The 9,624-nt window shown below is 39.7% G+C and overlaps 1 long non-coding RNA gene across 1 annotated transcript; it reads left to right on the top strand.

The window, feature by feature from the left end:
* The first annotated feature begins 3,085 nt into the window (after nucleotides 1-3,085).
* LOC309492359 lies at nucleotides 3,086-9,277 on the top strand. Its single transcript, XR_014203521.1, has 3 exons — nucleotides 3,086-5,296; nucleotides 5,402-5,747; nucleotides 8,559-9,277. It is a non-coding gene; the product is annotated as an uncharacterized lncRNA (long non-coding RNA).
* Nucleotides 9,278-9,624: the final 347 nt, after the last annotated feature.

The raw sequence follows: 9,624 nt of genomic DNA, 5'->3' as shown, positions 1-9,624 counted from the left end.
CGTGTTTGGGCTAGTACAGTGCTGTGTTTTCATAGCTCAAACCGGCTACCTCCCGCTCACCTCTGGAAGACAAGGTTAAGACGGATGGGCCTAATTAAAAAAAGCCCCTGTCTTCAGCTGAAAGGCAGCAGGTTTCTTTTACCGGCTCTATTGTGGCTGTAATTATGGGGTGAAGTGATTAGTTCCCCCTGAAGGCAGAGAGGTGACAGACAGGCGAGCCTGCGTAACCCAAGTAACCTTTCAATATTACAGCCATGGCCCATTGTGACGCCAGCGGAGAACTAATTTCACCCAACTCGCTGCCGCCGGATCTGCATCTCCGTTATGCTTTTTATGCCGTGTTATGTCCTTCTTAATCTCTTACTTTATTTCTCTCTCTGATCCAGCTCTATCGTATAACAGAACATTAAAAATACCCACTACAAGTATGCATGCTTCAAAGGTTAATAAGGGGGTCCCTTGTTTTTCTGGACGCTCCCGAAACATTGCTCTTGGCACAAGGGGGAAGGAGGATGTCCAAAACATGGTCCGTCCCGCCAAATGGATCCATGGGCCAGACAGAAGAGTCTGAGCAGATGACACACTACTCAAGCCGTTTAGCACGCCAGGCATTGCCAGTCTTTGTGTCAAGACGTATGTATAGAAATACTGTACATGCTAATACGTGTAGCTATAGTACATATGTGAATCAGTGATGGTTTGTGTCTGTGTGTGTGTGTGTATGTATCTGGACGGTATGCCAATCGGGCCGATTATCATGCCAGCCGGTGCCATCGTTGGGCAGGGCCCTGGCGAGACGCTGCGAGTGAGATACGTGCCACACGCTTTGAAGAATAGCACTAATCTGTGTTTATTAAGTGTGGGGTAACTCGAGTCCAGGAGATTAAATAGAGATTTGAGGCCGGAGCTGAAGCACCACGTCACATGCGCTTTCTCTCCGTCTGACCACACAGGAGCATATGGAGAGGGAGGAGGTGTGAAAGACTCATGCTGCCGTGAGGAGAGCAGCTGCCAATCATAGGCCTGTTTGGAGGCCTGAGCCACTAACAAGGGTTTTCTGTTCATGGAGTTTCTCAATGACTATGGCACAAGAACAAAGATCAAAACATGCACATGGATATGCTTGCAAACACACACACGTTTCGCTTCAAAGAAATAACGTGGACTGTTGGAAGCGTATCTCAAAAAAGCTTGTTTTCGTTTTTGCGCTGGGTGGCGTAACGAATATGTGTGTGTGTCTGTGTATGTATTTAATAAGCTGTAATTTACATAGTATACAGGCCGCAAAATCTCTCCAATTATTTATGGACAACAGCTCTGATTGGATGATTAGAATGAGAACACGCATCTGCTCCCTGACACACATTATTAATGGCAGCTTTGCTGTGCTACTCACTGTAGAGACTGCAGCAAAAGAGTCCATGAAAAAACATTCTGTGGTGAATTCATAGCCAAAACAACAACAAAAAATACATCATATGAAAAAATATTAACAACAACAACCCCAAACTTTTAAATGTGTACATACATTGAGAATGTCAATGGGATTGTATTATGCATGCTAATAAGCAACTATTTAATACTGAGAAATTGACCCTAAACTCAAGTGTTACCATATATAATATATAATAGTCAATCGTTTAAAAAACGTATTAATCGCATATTTTACTGTACTTAATCGCGATTATTCGCACCTAACATTAAAGTTTTTTATATATTTTTACATTGTAATAATTTCACGTTTAATCTCCAAATGAATGTAGAAACAACAAAGACAGTAGCCTATATTTAAAATATTTCTTTGAATGGCATCATTTTTTGAAAGAATGCCAGTGTCACCGATACCAATAGTGCTAATGATGTCTCTATGAATTATTATTATAATTTTTTCAATTTTACCAATTAATTATAGGCATTCAGCATATTAATTGAAAGCTATCAATATATATACACACACAGTATATAAACTTGACAAAATCATTAACAAAATTGATCATGTTCCTTACCGCTATCTAAACTCAATATATGGACTTTTCCAACTATCAAAATAATTCAAGCCTAAATTAGCATCTTCACAATTATTGGAAATCCATAGTTGGCAAGAAATCATCCTTTCTCATCTACCACAACAATAATGTAACATCTCTGAATAATCTTAATTTGGGGCTTTCTCCAAAAAAAAAAAGAAAAACATTTGTAATTTGTTTGATTAATGAATGGTCATGTTGTTAATTTGATAAAAATGACAGACCTAACACGCGTCTCAAGGCAGCTTGACTTTATGACAGTTCAGTTCTCTAACTCCTTCTTGATTGTTTGTTTGATCTTGGTTAATAACCTGGCTGATAAGATAAGCATGATGGAGCTCTATGAAGTTAGCCGACCCCAATGAGGCCAACACTACTGACGATATACACCTTCACAAGCACCCAGTTCATGTCAACATGTCTTAAACACACAAAATAAAAGCAACAGGATGAGTAGTGTAGCCTGGGCCCCTGTGTGGGTGATACCTGAGATGGAAGGGGTGTGTAATTATGAGTATGTTATGCATTACTTTGAAGTGCTTCTGCTGTTCAGGTACACACTTTAATTAGCACTGGCCTATTTTCTTCCTCAGAAAGGAGCATTGCCTGATAGGGGTGGCACAAAGAGTGTGTGTGTGTGTGTGTGTGTGTGTGTGTGTGTGTGTGTGTGTGTGTGTGTGTGTGTGTGTGTGTGTGTGTGTGTGTGTGTGTGTGTGTGTGTGTGTGTGTGTGTGTGTGTGTGTGTGTGTGTGTGTGTGTGTGTGTGTGTGTGTGTGTGAGGCTGATCTGAACCCAGTGCATGATGGACATTCATCTTTCCCCTTGCATTATGGGTATGCGCTCACAAACACAACAAGCGAGGACAGACAACTCGTCCACTGCAAACGCAAGCAACTCTTATCTGTTCTCTTTCTGCCATACACCCCCTTGTTCCCAAGACACACATCATCTTCATTAGTACCATCATCATCATCATCATCGTCAGCATCATTGTTAGCCTTCCACCTACCCTGAGTATCTCAGAGCACACAAACACACACCCACAGCCCTCCACCGCACTCAAAAAAATGATTCAAGGCCTTCTTAGATATGACACATTTAAATTGTGTTCACTTTATTTAAATATATCTAATTAGGAATAATACGTATATATATTTAATAAGTCTAACGTAAAATGTATAAAAAGTGTCATCTATGAGATTTATTTTAATTTGGTTAACTCAAATTAATTTGGCTTCGGAGCGCGCCATTTGCGCATGTGCAAGACAAGCTCAGAGAAGAACATGCTCAGAGTGTGTGGACGCTATTTTCTCGTCTGCCGCCGTAAGGACTGCTACGTCGTATTCGTTATTGGTAAGTATTATCTTGTTTGAGTATTTGTAATAAATAATTTACCTCACTGTAAGAGAATGTGTAACTTATATCATAATGTTGAGTGAAATATGCAACCGCAGTGAAAGGTATGCAAGGTGAATTGTTCTAAGTGTCCCTTCGATAGCTTAACTTACACACACAACGTGCAAATTCTGTGTTAAACCAGTATAACGATTCAGAATTTGACTGTAACTGTGCAAAATTGGTTCTTAACTAATTGGCTTGCTAGCTGGATTGATATATCCGTCATAAAATGAATTGGAGGCTTGCGATTGTTTCGGCGCCAAGTCTATTTTTGCTGCGTCACTTAAGTTACGCTGAATTGGCCACAGTGCATTGTTCTTGATCAAATTTGACCTGCCTAACATCAAATATAAGACATTTCACCATAAAATCATGAAATGAGGTGTTCCGTGTTTCACAATCACCATATGAAATTAAGGTTAAGCGCTGTGGGAGGAAAAATACACGAAAACATAGTTTTTGTTCAAAGGCCAGTTTAAATGATTAAAACTAGAGGTAACGTATATCTCAATATTAATATTTATCATGTAAACTACCTATTTACAACATCATAGCTGAGCTGCCCAAGGTAAATCAGAGCAAGTGACAGACAGGGGTTAGCCTACATCAGTCAGAACACCTGAAAAATGTGACAGAATGGACGATAGTCGTCTGTTTTTGCAGTAAACACGCTATTTGATTAACGCTATAAAACGCATATTTGTTGAAATTATCGATCTATGTATTATGTGAACTCCCATTCGTTTCTCAAAAAAAATAGTACTTTTCACTGTATAGTACCCCAGTTAACATATTTGTCAAACTTAATTGAAGAATGTTGAAATACTAAAGAATATCATGATAACCCAGATCTAAATATTGTAGCCTAATGTTTTTTAAAAGTTGGTCATCAACATTCACAACCACAGTTAAGTAGTCAATCTCTTAATAAATATTAAAAGTATTAAAAATTAAAAAAATTAAATCATTTGACAACATAAAAAATATTAAAACTCGAGACGTAAGAAGCAAAATGAATTATGTTTTCGCATATGATGCGCAGTTTTTGCGTGCATAAGATACGCACTTTGACGGCGTATAATATGCACGTACCCCACACCACTAAACCTACCCAAGGGGTTTACAGTGTGTAAATATGCATGTAAAAAGTCATTTTTGCGTATCAATTGCACAATGAAACACAAAGCATATTCATATGAGTACTGGTTCCCACGCCTAATCAACATCTTCTCTTTCACAGTTTATGAACATGACCAGGTGAACAGCAACCTCCTAGTTACAGTAAGTCATATTCAAATATTCAGATATTCTGATTTACTTGTGTCATTTGTTAAATATGGTATCTAATAATACTTTTCTATTCTTCTTTTTAGGATTGTGAATGTGGCAGTGCAAAGAATGTTCATCGAAACTAGCTAGCAGGTAGGCTATTTGTTGCTGCAGCATTTTAGGCAGACTCGTGTGTGCTTTAGGGGCAGTTTTCGCTATCCATGTCCATACACAGATTGCCCATGCACGTTTAGTACATGGAGTAAGCTTCTTAATCACACATACAAAATACATGCTAAACAGGAAACTCCAAAGCCAGAAGAATTAACAACATTCCAGTGTCTTGTGTGCTCATGCAAGGAGCTAGCAGCAGAAAGAGATTATTTTCAACACATAAATGGACATATCAGGCATAATGAAACAGTTCAGTGTATGTTTGTAGGATGTGCATTTGAAAGTAATATTTACAGGACATTTAACACCCACAGATACCGGAAACACAATCCACATTCATTAATAAACTTCAAACCAATTGTCGTCAGCCAATGCCCATGATAGAGGTGTTCAAGAATCAATGGCCAGCTCTTTTTCAGCAGAGTGAAGTAAGTAAACATGTTATGTAGTGTTTTATTTTAGTCGTTATTGGGTATTTTCGTAGTAAGAAGGATAAACAAAACAAAATTGTTTTTGTTTTTTTCATTTTGAAGGTGAACGCAGAGTTCATGCAGGTCACTACGAAGCCACTGCAATCAATGTTCCTATCACAGCTGGGCCACTTTTCAGATAAACTGATGCAGATCTTCAAGAGCAAAGGAGGAGTGAAGGGGCAAAAGATCAAAAACGCCCTGGCGATCACAGACTCTGTTAGTATAAATGCATGCATTGTCTTCTGTTTTGTCTAGTTATTGTACAGCTTTCTGCATTTGGCTAATTTCAGTCTTGATTTCCCCCCTGCTGTGGTGTGACAACATAAACATCAGGAGAGAGTGCATCCTGAAAGGCCTGATGATCTACCTGACTGAAGATCCAGACTCTTTCTGCAAGGAGTATGTGGTAAGTGATTTTTTTTTTTATATATATAACAACAATTCTGTTAATACTTTTATGTTTTATAATAGAATATATGATTGATTATTATTAAATGCTCAATTTTCATTTCACAATAAAAGATGTATTAGTGGAATAATAAGATTTAGTTTTATTCATTTTAATAAAATATTTTTAATAGTAATAATTTTGCAGGGGGGAGGGTCTTATTTTGTCTTTAGCTGATCACATCATGCCTGGTAGATGTAAAATCAGGGCTTTAAGTGAATAGTCCACCCAAAATGAAAACCCATTTATTCACCCATGTGTGTGCCTTTTTTCATTCCATGTGTAAGCCTTTCATTGTTCATCTGAACAAAATAGAATTTGTAGAAGTTTTCAGATGTGTATGTCCATAGAATGGAAGTAAATGGCAGCCAACAATGTAATAGTAATATGAACTAACAATGAACAGTTGGATTGTTAACTATCGTTAACAAAGATTAATAAATCTTGTAATAAATGTATTGATATTTTTTAGTTAATGCATTATGGAACCATATTGTAAAGCGTATTATTGATATTCTATCAATGTTGTGTATGCCAAATCAAACAGTCCATGAAATTATGCCTGGTTCAGATTACCCGATTTTGTCTCGATCCGTTTGACGTAGGGTGTCGTGGGGATTCGTAAACGACAACGGGTGTCGGGACACAAGATTCGATCGTTTCATCTCATATAGTGTGTCATAGTGGGCGACAACCGACGTTGCATCTGCGATGCTTCACGCCATCACGACAAAAAGACTAGCGTGTTTAATTTTTTAACGGTCCTCCACGACGGGTTCCGTCAAGAGTGAGTGAGCCTATGTGAGCGAGAGTGAGTGTGTGTGTGAGCAACAGTGAGTGTGTGTGTGAGCGACAGTGAGTGTGTGTGTGCGAGCAACAGTGTGTGTGTTTGTTTGTGTGAGTGTGTGCACAACAGTGAGTGTTGTGCGAGTGTGTATGTGCGTGAATGAGTGAGCGAGCGACAGTGAGTGTGTGTGTGCGTGAGTTTGTGTGTGTGTGTGCACGAGTGAGTGAGCGAGCGACAGTGACTACGTTTACATGCAGCCAATAACCCGTTCAAAACCGGAATATTAGCAATAACCCGGTCGCGCACGGCCATGTAAACACCGGCAAAAACCTGGATATGCTCATATCCCGGTTTTTAAAAACCCGAATATGACCCCTTTTTTAACCCGAATATTTGGTCATGTAAACGCGTATCGGCATATCCCCATCAAAAGGAACAGTGACTACGTTTACAAGCTGTCAATATTCGGGTTATGGTCGGGTTAAGGTCACTATTTGGGTTTCTGAAACATTCGGAATAACCCGTTTACATGCGTGAGCAGAGAGAGAGTTACTCCTGTATACATGGAATTTGTAATCAATTGGCAATATCCCGATGTAAACGGCGACGCACGGTTAGCGTCTGGAAGTACGGACAACCTTAAGACGCAATATGCGTAATTTCCGATTCTTCTTCCTGTATCCAAAGACAATAACAGCAGCAGCAGCACGCGATAGTGAATAGTTCGGGGCAGATAGCGATCGCCTTTGTTTGCGCGCGCCGTCTCTACTCAAAAGACCAAGATTCCTTGCGAATAGAACATGCGCAGAACACAAATCAATGTTCCTTTTGATGGGGATATGCCGATCAAACGTTTACATGACCAAATATTCGGGTTAGAAAAGGGGTACCCCAGGGATCATATCCGGGTTTTTAAAAACGTTTTTTGCCGGTGTTTACATGGCCGTGCGCGACCGGGTTATTGCTAATATTCCGGTTTTGAACGGGTTATTGGCTGCATGTAAACGTAGTCACTGATTTGTGTTCTGCGCATGTTCTATTCGCAAGGAATCTTGGTCTTTAGAGTAGAGACGGTGCATACAGAAACCCGCGTGCAGTATACCGGAAGTAAACAAGAAGTAGAGGTAAACATGGCGAGACGCAGCACAGCACCACACTTTTGGAGCGAGGAGGAAAGCGCAAACAAAGGCGATCGCTATCTGCCCCGAACTATTCATTATCCGTGTGGTGCTGCTGTTGTTGTCTTTGGATACAGGAAGAAGAATCGGAAATGACGCATATTGCGCCTTAAGGTTGTCCGTACGTCCAGACGCTAACCGTGCGTCGCCGTTTACATCGGGATATTGCCAATTGATTACAAATTCCATGTATACAGGAGTAACTCTCTCTACTCACGCATGTAAACGGGTTATTCCGAATGTTTCAGAAACCCAAATAGTGACCTTAACCTGACCATAACCCGAATATTGACAGCTTGTAAACGTAGTCAGTGAGTGTGTGTGTGTATGTGCGAGTGAGTGTGTGTGCGCGAGTGAGTGTGTGTGCGCGAGTGAGTGTGTGTGCGCGAGTGAGTGTGTGTGCGCGAGTGAGTGTGTGTGCGCGAGTGTGTGTGTGTGTGTGTGAGTGAGCGAGTGTGTGCGCGCATGAAGAGAGTGAGTGTGTGTCGAACGAGAGTGTGTGTGTGTGAGTGAATGTTTGAAAGTGAATGTGTGCGTGTGACGGCACGCGATGACTGGTCGGAAAGCAACGTGTAGTCTGACATGTTTCTTGTCCACGACATGGCAAGATTTTAGGAGTCAAAATCGTGTAATCTGACACCGTGACTATCGTAACAGACACAAAAATCTTGTAATCTGAACCAGGCATTAAGGAAGATGTTAAGTTTCAGACTGAAAAGTAGCAATGCAATTTGCTGATGACTTTTAAAATATAAAGGGTCAAATTCACCTGGGCTTAACCAAAGTGTTTTGTGTTTTGTCCAGGCCACTGAGGATGCAGAAAATGAAACCCCAAACACAGTCATGAACTTGGATGGACATAGGCTGATTGCAAAGATCCAGCAACTTAAAATCAAGCTGTTTGCATGAGATAAGCACTTTTTTTGAGAACACAATGAGAATGATTTGAGAATACATTGTTGTATATTGAGTCAATACTTATGCACGCACACACACCACACAAATGTTTTTTTGTTTTTTTTAAACACTCTTACATGCTTTTTCTTACACACTTTTTGTGTGTATTTCTAGTTAGTCGTTCTTGTCTTTAGGGATAGTTCACCCAAAAATGAAAATTCTGTCATCATTTACTGATCCTGGGGTTGTTCCAAACCTGTATAAATGTATTTGTTCTGTTGAACACAAAGGAAGATGTGTTAGAATATGGGAAACTGAACAGTTCTGGGCCATCATTGACTTCTATAGTTGTTGTTTTTTCTTCTTCCTACTATGGAAGTCAATGGTGGCCCAGAACTGTTCATTTTCCCATGTTCTTTAAAGGGTTAGTTCACCCAAAAATGAAAATTCTGTCAGTAATTACTCACCCTCATGTTGTTCCAACCCCGTAAGACCTTCGTTCATCTTCGGAACACAAATTAAGATATTTTCGATTAAATCTGAGAGCTGGATCACTCCTCCATAGGCTTCTAAGGGAATGAAACTTGCTGGCCCAGAAAATGTATTAAGATTGAGCCACTGTAGTCATTTGGACTATATTAACGATCTCTTTAAGTTTATCAAGTGATGAAAATCCTTTTTGTGCGCAAAAAACAAAACAAAAATAACAACTTTATTCCACTATTCATTTCCTTCTCTCTGGGCTTCTCGTCGCTTGATAAACTTAAGATTATTAACCCTTACGGGGTTGGAACAACATGAGGGTGAGTAATTACTGACAGAATTTTCATTTTTGGGTGAACTAACCCTTTAACACATGTTCCTTTGTGTTCAACAGAACAAAGACATTTGTACATGTTTGGAACAACCTGAGGATGAGTAAATGATGACAATTTTCATGTATCCCTTTTAAGACAAGCCATTATGTATATGT

The sequence above is a fragment of the Leuciscus leuciscus genome (assembly GCF_965113295.1).
Source record: "Leuciscus leuciscus genome assembly, chromosome: 2".
NCBI lineage: Eukaryota > Metazoa > Chordata > Actinopteri > Cypriniformes > Leuciscidae > Leuciscus > Leuciscus leuciscus.
Note: the sequence above shows the minus strand (reverse complement) of the source record. Positions and strands in the feature narration are given on the sequence as shown.